This window comes from Pongo pygmaeus, chromosome 14, assembly GCF_028885625.2.
Source record: "Pongo pygmaeus isolate AG05252 chromosome 14, NHGRI_mPonPyg2-v2.0_pri, whole genome shotgun sequence".
Classification (NCBI taxonomy): domain Eukaryota; kingdom Metazoa; phylum Chordata; class Mammalia; order Primates; family Hominidae; genus Pongo; species Pongo pygmaeus.
In genome coordinates, this window is record NC_072387.2 from 40404043 (window position 1) to 40420246 (window position 16204).

The following is a 16204-nucleotide window of genomic DNA, read 5'->3' on the forward strand; positions in this document are numbered from 1 at the left end:
GCCTCCGTCAGCATAGCAAAGATTCTAGCAAATCTGTAATGTTGTCCGTGCACCTTGGTGCAGAGAGTCACATACTGCTCCCTAAAAGGAAAATGATATGGTTCCTTCTGTGTTGTATTTGCTGGAAAAGGCTGGAGACCAAGAAGTTCCCAAAGCCAGGCTGCCTTGGCCCCTTGAGTGATAACATTCTTGCTCCTGTGACCATGTCCTAAGGGAATTAAATGCCCTGACAGTCCCACGGAGATGAGGTTCTGGAAGAACCCCTCAACCCTGCTGGTCCTGGTGTTCCATTACTGCCATGGCTGAAGACAGCGGTCCAGTCTTGCCACTTGTTGAAATTCAACAAGACTACTGAGAAGTGGCACAATACGGCCACTTCAACTGCCAATGCCGCTTCACTGGCACTACCACCGGACCAGGTCCTGCTGGTTCCCCCAGGCTACAGTGGTTCCTCAAGGGCAAAAGCTCTGTCACAAGGGCACCAGTTGCCTGGCCATCTCATTTCACCTACACTGTCTGAGAGCATCATCCTGCTGCCCACCAGCATCTGTCTTGGAGCAGATTCTAGAATAAAGCACCCTAGGTGGACCTAGACTAATACACCCTTGAAAGTCTAGCCCTCGGTATACAGGCAGTTCCCTTGGTCCCATCTCCTCCTGCCTTCAGGGGGATTCTTCCCATAGGCACCTCCATCCTTTCTTCCATCTAGCCTCTGCCAAGGTATGTTAATAACTTTGAGAGGGAAGGGACTGGGATTCAGATCACTTTAATTCAAAAAGATCTCTCTGCTTCCAAGTAATCTAGTGGGTGCGACTAGAGATATGGGAGAAAGACTCCACTCAACTCCTCCTAGGCCTGTGGTGCTCCAAATGTTGGCACATATAAGGGAGGGAGTAAAGCCCCTCCGGTCATCTGCAGGGCTGAGCTCAGATCATGGGTCCACCTAGATGCATGGTCACATAAGCCATCGTCTGTTTGTCTGTAAGTGAAGGGGGAAGTCCTTGTCATTGAGTTCCACAAGTTTCTTCCAAGTACATTAACTTTTTATTTCTATTCATCTCTTTTAGGAAATTATTATTGATATAAATTGATTATAAGTAAATATTTGCAGGAAAAATATACATATATTTTGAGACAGAGTCTTGCTCCGTCACCTAGGCTGGAGTGCAATGGCGTGATCTCAGCTCACTGCAGCCTCCACCTCCCAGGTTCAAGCGATTCTCATGCCTCAGCCTCCTGAGTAGCTGAGACCACAGGTGTACACCACCACACCCAGCTAATTTTTGTATTTTTCGTAGAGACCGGGTTTCATCATGTTGACCAGGCTGGTCTGGTCTTGAACTCCTGACCTGGAGTGATCTGCTCACCTTAGCCTCCCAAAGTCCTGGAATTACAGGCATGAGCCACTGTGTCCAGCCAGAAAAATATTTTTAAAGTTTCCACGTACAGTTGGCCTTCTGTATCCTTGGGTTCTTCATCCGTGGATTCAACCAACCATGGATTGAAAAAATATATATATATATATATATTTTTTTTTTTTGAGACGGAGTTTTGCTCTGTTCCCCAGGCTGGAGTGTAGTGGCACAATCTTGGCTCACTGCAAGCTCTGCCTCCTGGGTTCACGCCATTCTCCTGCCTCAGCCTCCTGAGTAGCTGGGACTACAGGCGCCCACCACCACGCCCAGCTAATTTTTTGCATTTTTTAATAGAGACGAGGTTTCACCGTGTTAGCCAGGATGGTCTCGATCTCCTGACCTCGTGATCTGCCCACCTCAGCGTCCCAAAGTGCTGAGATTACAGGCATGAGCCACTGTGCCCAGCCGAATATCTATTTTTTTAATGGATTTTTTAATGTGTTTGTACTAAACATGTAAAGACTTTTCTTTCTTGTCATTATTTCCTAAACAATACAGTATCACAACTATTTACATAGCATTTACATTGTATTAAATATACATAATCTAGAGATGATTTAAAGTGTACAGGAGGAAGTGCGTAGGTTATATGCAGATACTACACTATTTTATATCAAAGACTGGAGCATCTGTGGATTTTGGTATCTGCAGGGGTCCTGGAACCAATCCCTTTTGAATCCCAAGGGATGACTATATATACATTTTTGATGTATAAAATCTTTTTTTCCAAAGAATGAACAATGTCATAATCTAACACTTAGCCTCTAGAGTTAATATAATAAATAGAAACTTAAAGTGCTGCAAGCACTGATTTCCACATGGTAGACTGTGACCCACTGGTGGGGTATAATCATCATTTTTAATGACATAGAAAGAGAATGTAGTGGAACAAGACTGGACACAGTGGCTCACATCTGTAATCCCAGCACTTTGGGAGGCTGAGGCAGGCAGATCACTTGAGGTCAGTCAGGAGTTCGAGACCAGCTTGGCCAACATGGTGAAATCCCATCTCTTCTAAAAATATAAAAATCAGCTGGGCATGGTGGTGGGCACCTGTAATCCCAGCTAATTGGGAGGCTGAGGCACAAGAATCGCTTGAACCTGGGAGGCAGTGGTTGCAGTGAGCCGAGATCATGCCACTGCACTCCAGCCTGGACAATAGAGTGAGACTCAGTCTCAAAATAGAAAGATGAGTGCTTTACATCTAGTATGGCTAAGTGTTATTTCATGAAACTTTTCAGTTGTCTGTTTATATAAGTCTGTATTTATGTAAATCCATCCGTGCACATACACAGGTCACCCATTTGCATGTATCCTGTAGGTCCTGGGGCCCTGTGTAGAAAGCAGGTCTCATCGTGGACCACAGTCAAGCAAATGTTGAAAGCTGCAGCTCAGGAGGTTCCTCACGCCCCTGCTATGCCATCTTTGTCACTACTTCCTTCAGCCACTTTGGATTCTGCTTCCCTTTCTCTAACTTCCAGATGCATCTTTCTTCCCTTAAAGCCAGTCATACATTCCAGACTGGTAGTGCCATCTTTGAGCCCTTTGTTTTTTTCATTCTTGCAAGATGACTGAGGGGAAGAACAGAAATAGCGATACACAGACATTAGATAAATGGCATTTTATCATTCCCACTTGAATATCATATTAAAAATAATTCCTGTTGCTATTTCAAGATGTTGCTCAATTTAACGTGGTATTTCTGCTGTTCAAAATGCATGCCTGTAGCAGTGCATAATGCATGCTAGTGCTTTGGTACATCGCCCTGCCTGAGTGAGTTTTGCAGATAGTCGTCTGCCTACATATTCCTTGAGAACAGTCAACCTGGAGAGGCCTAAAAATGCTTAGGAATGTTGAAGAATGGCCTTTTTTTTTTTTTTAAACTACTGAACTCCTTGTTCGGAGGTGCCAGTGAACAGACCATAAAATGTTTGTAAAATGAGGAAACAGTTAAATTTTCTACTAAGCACCAGGCACTCAAGCATGTGACTCCACTTTTGGCTGCTGGTAGCATGCACAAATGAAAGGCTATGAGGCCTTCTCCTAGATGCCAACCCTCCTATCAGTGCCTAGCGCATTTGGAGAACATTGCTATCAGATACAGTAATTCATTTCCTTAAGACAGAGCTCAGAGTTGAAAGGAGGTTAAATGAAAAGGAATGCAGCAGTGCCAGGTTTCCAGCCCTTTCCTATGTGCTTAAATATTAATAGACACTTGGCATAAAAGCTTGTGTAGCTTTGTAATCCCTCAGGATAGTGGCAGGGCTTTGGATTGGATATGCATTCTTAATTCCCCATTGGCTTGTCTTTGGTTACTCAGCATGTTTCTATGTCCTGAGACAATACTGTGACAAATGAGTGTAGTCTAACAGGCAGAAGCAGGTGAAGATGAATCTCTTATGAACTGCATTTCTTATTAAGTCTTCTGATCTACATAAAATATAAAAGGAAGATAATACCTTTCTAAGACACCTTCCATACCTTTGCTCATGGAATTGAACAGAACTCTATTTAGCTGGGAAGTGAAGGAGGTATAGGCTTTGTGTTTTTAATGCATCAAAAGTATTGTTTATCTGAAAGTAAAGATTGATACAAAAACATCCCCAAAGCAAATTAATGAAAGAGGGGCTTATTTTCCAGGGGAAGGTGAGGCAGAAGGCTTGGATTCTGTGCTCTGTATCAGCCAGGTGACCTTAGCCTGGCCACTAGCCTCTCTGAGGCACAATTTCTGCATCTATAAAGTGTCGTACAAAGCAGCTATGAGTATACTGTGAGATGCACACATGGAAAGGCTCTGGACCCTGAGCACCATGTCACTGTCTTATTATTGTCTCATTAACAAAGTTATGTAACCCATATAATTTAACATGGAAGGCCATCCTGCTCTTTCGCTCTCTAACACATGGGTCTCTATGATTAATAGCACAGAAGAGGCCGGGCGCAGTGGCTCACGCCTGTAATCCCAGCACTTTGGGAGGCCGTGGCAGGCGGATCACGAGGTCAGGAGATCGAGACCATCCTGGCTAACACAGTGAAACCCTGTCTGTACTAAAAATACAAAAAATTAGCCGGGTGTGGTGGTGGGTGCCTGTAGTCCCAGCTACTCAGGAGGCTGAGGCTGGAGAATGGCATGAACCCAGGAGGCAGAGCTGGCAGTGAGCCAAGATTGCACCACTGCCCTCCAGCCTGGGCGACAGAGTGAAACTCCATCTCAAAAAAAAAAAAAAAAAAAAAACTAGCACAGAAGACTGTAAAATTGCATGTTGTGCTGTCAGGCCTCTCACTTGCTCATTTGAGACTTCATAGTGCCTACTGCACAGGAACAGCCTGTAAATTAGCTTTTCTAATCTTAGGCACATATCAATTATTCACCAGCCCGGCTCCTCTTGTACTTTATCTTATAGAATTCACTGGCAATGTTGCACCACGTTTCTAAATCTTAATCTGAAACTGATACGTTAATACTAGGTTTCAGTGGCCTTAGATAATTCTGCATGTCAGCTGATTCTGAAAATAATTTTTTTCTTTTTCCCTTACTTATGAGAAACTCTATATGAAGGTTAAGAAACAAACTGGTGGCTGTTATTTTCTACTTTTCAGTATCATTATGAGATCATACATCTGACATATCAGCCATTTAGCTTTTGAGAGAGAACATAGAAGCAAGAATTTCTGCTTAAATTTATTTTAAACACCATGTTGTTTGCAGTGTTCAATAAAATAGTATAAAACGTGTTCACTGTTCTTTTCAAATACATGTAATTCAAAGTTACACATATTATAGTTATTTTCATTGCATGAGGAGGAAATTATATACGATATCAATATCTGTTGTTTCCATATGTAAAGCATAATTAATTATGTTAAGTCTATGCCTGTTAGAAAACATAATATGAACATAAGAAATTCATCCTATTTATGTGTAGTTTTTAATTAAAAATTTTTTTAAATCATGGATGCAAGCAAAAGAACCACTTAATGTCATTAATGGGCCCTCCTGACAGGATAGATAATTGTCCTCAGAGCACCTGAGATAAATGATTTGATGGTTCCTAGAGAGAATCTAGATAGCTCAGAAAAGGAACAGAGACTGCAGTTACAATATTAGTAATATTAATGAGCATGTGTGTGTTATCCTTGGAGTGGTTGAGTGCCCCATGGTCATGCTCAGCCTTCAGTATCTGCTGAATGACTTCTACTCTGTAGTCATGAAAATTAGATAGTGAATGATTTCTCATGAGAAAGATAACATTCTTACAGAGATCTCAGAACAGTGCCATTTGACATGCTCTGTGTTTATCAGTGTGTCCAAAGATGGGCTCATGAGTGCCGCCCATCAGTGATATTGCTTCTGATTAGCCTAGGTAGGGGAGCGAATAAGTGAACTATAGTAAGGGGCTTTCATAGCCTGTGTAATCAGGTGTTAGAGTTAGTAACATTTTTTTAAAAACTAATTAAGGTTTAAGTATATCAAGGATCCAATGAAGAGGCCAGGCACAGTGGCTCACGCCTGTAATCTCAGCACTTTGGGAGGCTGAGGTGGGCAGATCACGAGGTCAGGAGTTCGAGACCAGCCTGGCCAACATGGTGAAACCCCGTCTCTACTAAAAATACGAAAATTAGCCAGACGTGGTGGCACATGCCTGTGGTCCCAGCTACTCAGGAGGCTAAGGCAGGAGAATCGCTTGAACCCAGGAGGTGGAGGTTGCAGTGAGCTGAGATTACACTCCAGCCTGGACAATAGAGCGAGACTCCATCAAAAAAAAAAAAAAGATCCAGTGAAGGAAGTCAGCAGTATCATAAACAGTATCATACTTGAACAACATGCAACATGGAACTTTTTGCCCACTTCTGGATATCTTCAGAATGGCAAATATATTCTAAAGGTGCATCTTCAGTTTCTTGTTAGGATATCACTGAGCATTTTTCACTCTGCCTTTGGTGAGATTATGTTGTATTAAATAAAATATTCTGAAACATTCTAATTTTCATGAATAACTGGATGTTATTTTTGACAATATTTATCCAAATCTTTCTACTTCTTCTGAAGAAGATTTTCATGGTAAGAAATATTAATTTGTTCAGTAAATTTTATACAGCATCTTTTTAAGCTAAGCACTGTGTTAGGGCTGGGGATACTGGTCACAGGGTCTAGAAAAGTGCTTGTTACATAGAAGATTATTGATATTTAGTGAATAATTGCATAAAAGATGGATCCTTGAGAAACTTGACAAACTCATAATCTAATAGCTGGCTCAGGAGATAGGAGAAAAAGACATTTGAATAAAAAAATCACAATGAAGCAGAAGTAAGGGCTAACAGATATCAAAAAGTACTATAAGAGAGAGTAGCAAATGAAAATACCTCCAAAAGATATTAAAGTCAAGTGATAGATTTTATTGGCATTTACATTTACAAAAGTTTGCTTCAAGGGGTACTCAAAGTTATAGTAAATTATATTTGCAGGGAAAAAAAATAAAATGAGGTACATTCAGTATGATTTTTTTCCCAGAAACAACACTAGAATAGGAATTTGCATTTCTATGCAAGGTCTTAATTCTCAGTAGTTTTTCAAATAATAAACAAAAGCACCATGTTAAATCAGCCATTTAGCCACCATAAATTATAAACCTTTTTGTTGTGCAGATTAAGCTTCCTGCCATATCAAATTACATTTAATATGACATGGTATTACCCTCAGTTCTCACCTTTATCATCCTTGCTATATTTTACAACAACTACTCAAAAGGTCAAATAATTCATGGAGTGGTAGAAATGAGATTAAGTTGTGATAGGCATCTTTGAGAGAGTTTTTGTAAATACTTGGGTTCCTTGATGGCTTATTTGAGGAACTCACATAGAATATATTTTATTCTTTGCTTTCTTTCCCATTTTGAATTGTTCTGAAGCAGGTATACAGATTAGAAACCTAGTATTGATCTTTCAGTATTTGAAGACAAATCCTTCTATGGGCAACATCTCATCTATAACAGCGGTTTCACCTTGAATTCTAATAAAATTCAGTATAATTATATAAATCAGACCAGTATAAAGGACCGGTATAATTGCATATTTAAATTTTACTATTTGTGCCTTATTTGCCACAGCATTGCTCCCTACTGTTAAGTTCTTTGGTTCCAAGTGCCTAGTATGATTAATTTAAACAGGCCTGAGTTTGAGATGGGATCCATGTGTACCAGCTGTGTGAATTTGCACAATTTACTTAACCTCTTTTGAGAAGGAACCCCAATATTCCTACCTGTAAAATGAAAATAGCAAGGTTTTTATGGGGACTGAAGGAACTAACTGATCCTCATGATATTCATAGTACAGTGTCTTGCACATGTTGTGCGCTTAGTAAGTGTTAGTGATAACAGAGCAAGCTGCTGAAGTTGCAGTGTGCAGCCTGCACAGCTCACTATGGCTGCCGTGATTAGCTACTGCATTTTTCTTTGGGAAAAAGTGATCTGAGATCCAAGCATTTGGTTTATCTGAGGCTTTTAGATTGTGACTTTAAGTTGGAGTTATAAATTATTGGAAACTTGGGAAAACAAATTAGAGATGTGCAGGGGTGGGAGAGATCTCTCTGAACTGGATCAATCAGAGAAACATCCTTAAAGATTCGATATTTGAAGAATGGGCAGGAGAAAGGGTATCCAAGTTAGGGAAAATGTTTTGTACTTACTCGAGTCAAGGTTTAAATGGAATTCAGTGCTGAGTTTGAAGAAAAGGTGTCTTTGTGTAATTTTGACTGGAAGAAAATCAGAAGGTAACTTATGATTTACATTTACATTCCAACTTCTTAGAATTACATTTTAAGAATGGATTACAATCTTGTTAGGAAGGTTCTTCCCTATCCCCAGCCCCTATGACCCTGAGTTCTAAAAGACTCACTATTCATCAGGCACACATCTGAAATGACACTGTCCACCAAGTGAGGCCCATAAACCATAGTCCTTGTCTGTGTTCCCATGGAGGGGCTGAGGAGGCTCCACTCTGTGACTCTGACAGTTCTGGTGAAAAGAATGTCCCTGGCCAAGGAGGCAGCAAGGCTGTCTGATGGCTCACTGAATAGCCCTGGGAGTAAGAGCTGTTTCCCACCGTGAAAACAGGGACTCCACCCTCAGAAGAAAGCAGCCTTCACAGCTGCTTAACTAAGGAGCCTCATGGGACTTCTGGGAGCTAAAAACTACAGCAGAGCTTTCTCCCCACAGGGCATGGCTCTAAGACAAGAAAAAGAGATAATTTTAGACCACAAACTTTGACCTTGTGAATAAAAGGAGAATAATGTAAATAAAGAAAAATAAGGTGGAAGTAACTCATAACAAGCAGAAAAATGGTAAGATATAAACCACTGGATCCTGAGATCAGGCATAGTTTTTTAAAAAATTGATAATTTTTTTATTGATACATAATAGAGGTACATATTTTGGGAGTACACGTGACAGTTTGATACAATTGTATAACGTATAAAGATAAGGGTAATTGGGGTATCCATCACCTTAAATAATTATCTTTTCTTTATGCCAGGGACAGTGGAATTATTCTCCACTAGCTATTTTGAAATGTACAGTAGATTAATATTAACTATAGTCACCCTATAGTGAGCTATTGAACACTGGGTTTTATTTCTTCTATCTAACTGTATGTTTGTACCCATTCAGACATAATTTTTTAAAAGTTCCCTAAACACTAATATTGACTATTGGAGACTTTAAACCTTAACCTAGCTATCATTACTTTTTTTTGGCTGGAGTGCAGTGGCGCACTCTCAGCTCACTGCAACCTCCGCCTCCTAGGTTTAAGCAGTTCTCATGCCTCAGCTCCTGAGTAGCTGGGAGTACAGGTGTGTGCCACCACGCCCTGCTAATTTTTGTATTTCTAGTAGAGATGGAGATGGGGTTTCACCACGATGGCCAGGCTGGTCTTGAACTCCCAGGCTGGCCTCAAGTGATCTGCCCGCCTCTGCCTCCCAAAGTACTGGGATTACAGGTGTGAGTCACTGCACCCAGCCTCATTACTTTTATTTTACTTGTAATGCTACATGGATTAGGAGCTGCTTAACATTATTTGTTATTTTGACATCTATTATTTCTTTACATTTTGCTTTCAACAGACAGTATGTAATGCCCTGCATACTTCTACCATGAGCATATTTATTCCTTATTGCTGCTGTAATAAATTACCACAAATTTAGTTGCTTAAAACAATGTAAATTTCTACTACAGTTCTGGAGGTTGGAAGTCAACTGGGTCAGCATGGCTGTGTTCCTTCTAAACTGTAGGGGAATCCTTGTCTTGCCTTTTCCAGTTCCTAGAGGCCAACTGCATTGCTTGGCTCCTGGCCGCATAGACTCTGTCCTCTGTTTCCACGATCGCATCTCCTCTGACTCTGACCCTCCTGCCTCCCTCTTACAAGGCCCCTTGGGCTTGTATTTAGGTCCCACATAGATAATCCAGAATAAACTTCCCATCTCAGGGTCCTTAACATCATCTGCAAAGTCCTTTTTGCTGTTAAGGTAACATAGACACAGATTCCAGAGATTAGGATTTGGACTTCTTAGGGCTACTATTTAGCCCACTACACTGAGAAGTGTGTGAGACCAACAACCTAGACGGAAATCAGACGGTGGAGAAAATGGTGAAGTGTTTTCTCCGTCGGAGAAAGTGGATGGAAGGTTATGCATGGTCAGTTTGTCCTTGTACAGAATTCTGTAGTCTAATCTATTTTATATGTAATAAATGAAAATGTTTTCAAGTATGATGATCAAAAGGAGTGAGTGTTTCCCTTAACATCCTATAAATATTTTAATACGTGGTCCAGTCCATCTTCCTCACTCACTCTGCAGTGTTTGATCCATTACCCAAGGTAACTGAGGGCCCACCACCTACTGGGTGCTCCATGAACCCCAGGCAAACCACAGTCAAGTCAGCTCATTTCCTCTGGGTATACAGGGTGTCTTTGTCTTATACTTAGCTTATAAATTTTGTCAGCTCCATTGCAGAGCAGTAACATGAACTTGTGGTTTAGCACATCACATCCTTTAAAGGACAATAACGTTTTTCTGGCTTACCCTTGTGGCTCTTGATAACAAGATGGTGTGGAGAGCAGCAGGAAGAATGTCTAGGGTAGAGAGCTGCCCTGGAGTTGGGGCCGAGATAGCAGATGGCACCCTTTGTGTGAAAAGGCTGTTCTGGGGTTGCTGGGTGACTGACACATCCCGACAGTACCCAAAGGGGCTGCTTGTGGAGAGGAGGTTGAAATTCAAAATCCAAAGCAGAGTCTCTGCACTGAGGCAGATGGAAGAACTCACTGTAGAATCTTCACACTGGGGTGTGCAGCCAAGGGCTTAGAGGTCGGGGCACCTGCGAAACGTGGAAGCCGGAAGGTTGGTAATGCTTCATTATGCTCAGACAGGTCCCATCCACAGCTCCTTGATGCTGCTGGGGACTCACATTTTCCTCACACTGGAAGTGCTTGTGCCAGGGCAGGGACCCTAAGACCTACCTCTCTCCATCCCATCTTACTTCTGCCAGCCACATGGATGGTGGAGAGAGCCCAGCTGCCCATGTTCCTCTCTCAGTGGACTGTGAGAAAACCACTCACAAATTGTGTGCTCTCCAATGCATAAGGGGCATTTGTTGATGCCTAATTAAAATTAATATTTATTGAATATCTACTAATACGCCAGACACTATTAGTTCTTTACATGACTTATGCCACTTAATTCTCAGAACTATACATGGAAAGTGCTCCTAGTGTTTTTTTATTTTTTAATTACAAAAAATGGGCCCAGGGTGATGAAATAACTTGCCCAAGGCCACACAGCTAGTGAGTGGTATAGTTGCCATTAAACCCAGACAGCCTGACATGGAAGCCCACACTTTGCTTGCCCCTGCATCCTGCCAAGAAAAGATGCTGACTCTTTGGTATAGATATTTAAGAAAATTATAATGATAATCCAAACACTCACGAGGGCTTTTCATATAATTCATTTAATCCTAAGGAAACCCCGAGGAAGATTTGCTTATTATCAATAGAGGGACTAAAGCATGGGAGGGCTTAAGTAACTTGCTCAAAGTTCACGTTGATAATAAGTAGCAGAACTATGATTTGAAGCCAGGCAGCCTGCCTGTGTGTTCTTAGAAAATGTGTTGTCGTTGAGATACAGCAATAACACCAAAGTTATAGGCTAAAATGATGGAATTTATTAAGATTGTGGAAGGCACTGTAATTGATGCAATACAGACATGAATCTGAGAAAGACACAGTCTCTTTCATTTCCTCAGTGTGTGCAGCCCCAGATAGATGCATACATGCAGCCAATTATAAGCGCAAATGAATTCTGGAACTTAGAAAACACCATGACAAGAGAGAAAGGGCCTTCTGGTGCCCTAGAAGCATTCCTTCTAAGGAGGATGATGTCACCCACATTGCAGCCTCTTCCCTTCAAATTTCATTGGTTACCTCTGCATATAATAGGTACCTTCCTCTTTAGGATGCTTTCTTCTACCACTCTCTTTTTCTTTTTCTTGTTTTTTTTTGGGGGGGGGGATGGAGTCTCACTGTGTCGTCCAGGCTGGAGTACAGTGGCATGATCTTGGCTCACTGTAACCTCCGCCTTCCAGGTTCAAGCGATTCTTCTGCCTCAGCCTCCTGAGTAGCTGGAATTACAGGCGTGTGCCACCACGCCCCACTAATTTTTATATTTTTAGTAGAGACAGGGTTTCACTATGTTGGCCAGGCTGGTCTCAAACTGCTGACCTCAGTTGATCTGCCCACCTCAGCCTCCCAAAGTGCTGGGATTACAGATGTGTTCCACCGACTCTGGCTTTCTTCTACCACTCTCTGCAGCAAATAAAATTCTGAGGAAATGCAGACCGTGATGTGGGTGCGGGCTTAAACTGTGAGTAAGGCAAGTTAGTTGGCACCAAGGAGGGAAGTGACCCAGGCACAGTGACCCATGAGTGACAATGCAGGGAGGAAGGCAGGACTATGACAAGGCTGACTGGAGGGGATGGAACAGAGAGGCAGTGATATGAAGAGTGTGAAATAAATCTGTGATGGACAACAGCAGCAAGTTCCTTAGAGGCCTTTAACAAAGGGAGTAAGAAATTATTAATGACAGAGGTGAGAAAATGCATATACCAAAGATTCTCTACAGCCCTGTCTTCAGGGTTTACATTTTTGTTTAGAAGAGTATCATTCTTAACTCTTTCTTTAATACAGTTATGGTGAGATTTGGTTGTATTTTTAATTTATGATGACCAGACATGAATTGTGCATGAGAAAGGTATTCCCCACACAAATACATGACAGGAGATATATTCTTTCCCTACTGCTGCTGTAACAAAGAACCACAAACTTAGTGGCTTAAAAGAACACAAATGTATTTCTTACAGTTCTTTAGATCAGAAGTTTAACACAGATTTCACTCAGCTGGGATCAAAGACACATTCCTTTCTGGAGACTCTCGGGGAGAATCCTTTTTCTTGACTCTTCCAACTTCCAGAGGCTGCCCACTTTCCTTGGCTCTCGGCCCCTTCATCCATCTTCAAAGCCGGGCTAAGTCCTTCTGCTGCCATCTCTCTGGTTCTTTCTTCATAATAACATCTTTTGATATCTGGATTCTGCCAGTCTTTTGGATGATGCCATTCTCTTCCAAAATTGTGTCCCTAGGCTGCGTGTGTTTCAGCTAGGGAGTTAGGAGTGAGGAGGCAGTGATAATGATGATGAGGCAGAGTTGGCAGGCATGTGGCCAGGCATCAGAAGCACAGGCTGGTGGGAGCAGTTCAGAAAAGAAAGGCACCAAGAGGATGCAGCACCAAGAACGATATCCTGATGAGTCTGAACTTTTCATTAGTAAAAAATATGCTTGTCAAATAAATGAAGTTTAAATGTTTCTACACACAAATACATGGTTTTTATTATTCAGAGAAAATAATTCATGACAAAAAGAGTAAACAAGCTGAACAGATATTTACTAACCTAGGCATTGCTGATACATTAGCATTGCAAAGACTTTTTAGAAAAATCTGTATTCTGTTTGACTTATAGAAATTATATTTTCTATAAGTATATTTATAAGTATGTATTCTTTAAATATATTTATACTTCCCACCTCTCTATTACACTCCACATTACAAATCTGGGAGAATATAAAAATTGATCTGTATCGAATAGAAACATGACTGGCAGCAAAATAGCTTTCCATTAAAAAATAGAGCAAAGTGGACCAAAAGAAGAGGTAAGCAGATTTTATTACACTTATTTTTGTCCACTTCCTCAGTTTTTTCTGATTTATTTGAAAGTTCTAGTCCCATGGACAGAGCTTATATTTATGGTTAAATAAATATATTCATTAGGCTCAAGTCCATTTACGGAAAATAATGCTAATCTTGGTTCAAGTGACATTTTAAAATCTTAACATTCTGTATTGGTTTGGTAACTTTAGAGTGTTGTTGTTTTCAGACTTTGCACACAAATCCAATTGCCAGCTCTTCTTCACTTTTCTCACTTCCTATATACCATTAAAGCTTGAATGGGTGCCTTTCCTTCCAGGACAGTATTCTCATCCGTTTGCTATTCTTTTTTAATTCCATTCTTGCCTTTGTGCCTTAGCCGTATGTTAGTCTCATACTTTCTCTATTGAATAACTCTCTTTAGCTCAATGGATATGAGAAACCAAGCAAAACTTCACATTTGAAGTAAATTATTGGCCTAGTTTATACACTAAGTGTCTCTTAAAATTCCATAACTGTTTCTTATTCAGGCACATTAGTGAAATTCTAAATGTCAGCGAGCAGTACCAAAGGCCTGTAGTTATATGCTTTTCAAAATAAAGTATCACCATTGCCTGCAGTTTTGCACATTCTGGTAAAAGGCATTAACAGTTTCTTTGTTTCTGCCTCAATTATCAAGTGGTATCATGCTCAAAAATTGCTGGAAGATTACTAGGTTTTGGTTAGTAGTTAAAGAAGGTGAGTCTGCTCAGAATCACAAGAACATAGTATAGACTGTTTGAGTTGTGCATGTTACATGCAAGGATTAACTCATGTGCCAGTCTCTGGTGACTGGAGACTGTGCTGAAAATTCTGGGTCTGTGATCAATTAGTAATGTCTGCATGGGTGCGGTAATTGGGAGTGGAAATATATATGCCACATATTTTCTGTCTTTGTTAAATCTAGGTGAAGTCAACATAACAGCCTTTAAAAAAAAAAGCAGCATGACTTAGTGGAAGGGAAGAATTTAGGTTCTCAAATCAGATAGCTCTGGGTCCAAATTCCAACCACACCTTTATCTAGTTGTATGACACTGGGAAAGTTAGTTAACTCTTCTGCAACTTATGAAATGTGTATAATAAAACTGGTATTACATTGTTGTTGGAACAATTAATCAGAACTATATATGTAAAGAAGAACGTGGGCCCACATAGAGCCTCCATAAATGATTGTTGTAGTGGTTATTTCCTATTTTATCTTCCCACACTGTTACTCACCTTTCTTCCAAGACAGTCTTCAGCTCATGTGGCTCTAGAGGGAGGAAGGGATATTCTAGCCTAAGCCGAGCACATTATACTCCTCCCAAGCCACAGCCATTGATTGAGAGTGGAGCTTCTGACCCAAATCAGACCAAACCCAGGCCTTCTCTGGAGAATTTCTGAACTGAGGCTGGTGAAAGAGAAGCATTTTCTCCCTGTTGGCATGTGGTCCCAGAGCCATGGCTTCTCCTCCATGTGACAAGGCCTGTCTACATTGTCAAGAAGAAAGTCGGAATGCCACATCTGAAAGTCTGGTTCCAGTGACTGAGGCCCCTGGAGACCTGGACTCTCCTCCCAAGGTCTGGGAGTTTGGTTGTCTTTTCCTTTATTCATTAAAGCACCATCCCTCACCCCCATCCCATATACCCGTTGTCGGCTGTAGATTTCTGATGGCCTTTAACTTTAAACGAGATCCAGACTCAAAACACATCTGACTAATATAGTAGTTATTATTATGTCCGTTTTATAAGAAGTTTGATTTCTGTAGATTTATCGCCTAATTACCATATTGCTTCTCTCTTGACATTTTTCCTGTCTTCCTGGTACAAGGAAGCCTCAAAACCCAAAGTGGTTTTCAAAAGCTTTTCTTATAAACATGTCATATTAAGTAACTGAGCTATAAATATTTACTTATGATTACATATTGGGAGATTTATTGCTTGGAGTGGTCTAAGTAGATAAAAATTTATTTCTTAAAATAGGCATGATTGAGTGGTCTCTTGAAAAATTTTGTACCATAGAGTGTAAAACAAAGCCGCAGTCATTATTTTGAACCTGTTCAAGCAACTTAGCTCTCCCCACAAAGAAAGCTCTGCTCCGCCTGACAAACTATGCCCAGCATGTGCTGGTGCTGGGGGTCCCTGTGTCCCCAGGATTGCCTCAGCCAAATGCATCAGCCTGGTGGAAACCAGAAGCAGAATGCAGGGCACTCTCAGCCCATGGCGTCTCATCCCCATCACCACACCCCTCCCACTCCAGTGTCTGGCCATGGCTAGTCTTCCAAAAATGTTTGATTGATCAGAACCACAAATATCAAGAGAACGGCACATTAAACATTAAACTAATGCATCTTTCCCCTGAATCTCACCCCAACAATTGTCTCTCCCTCACCAACAACCTCTTCAGGTTTTTTTTCTAAGAGCACTTTCGTTCCTATACTCAAAAATGCTATTCTCAGCTCTCTTAAGAAGAAGCTTCACTTTGCCTTGCTTTTCATTCTGAGATTTTTTGATAATCTGGGTAGAAAAA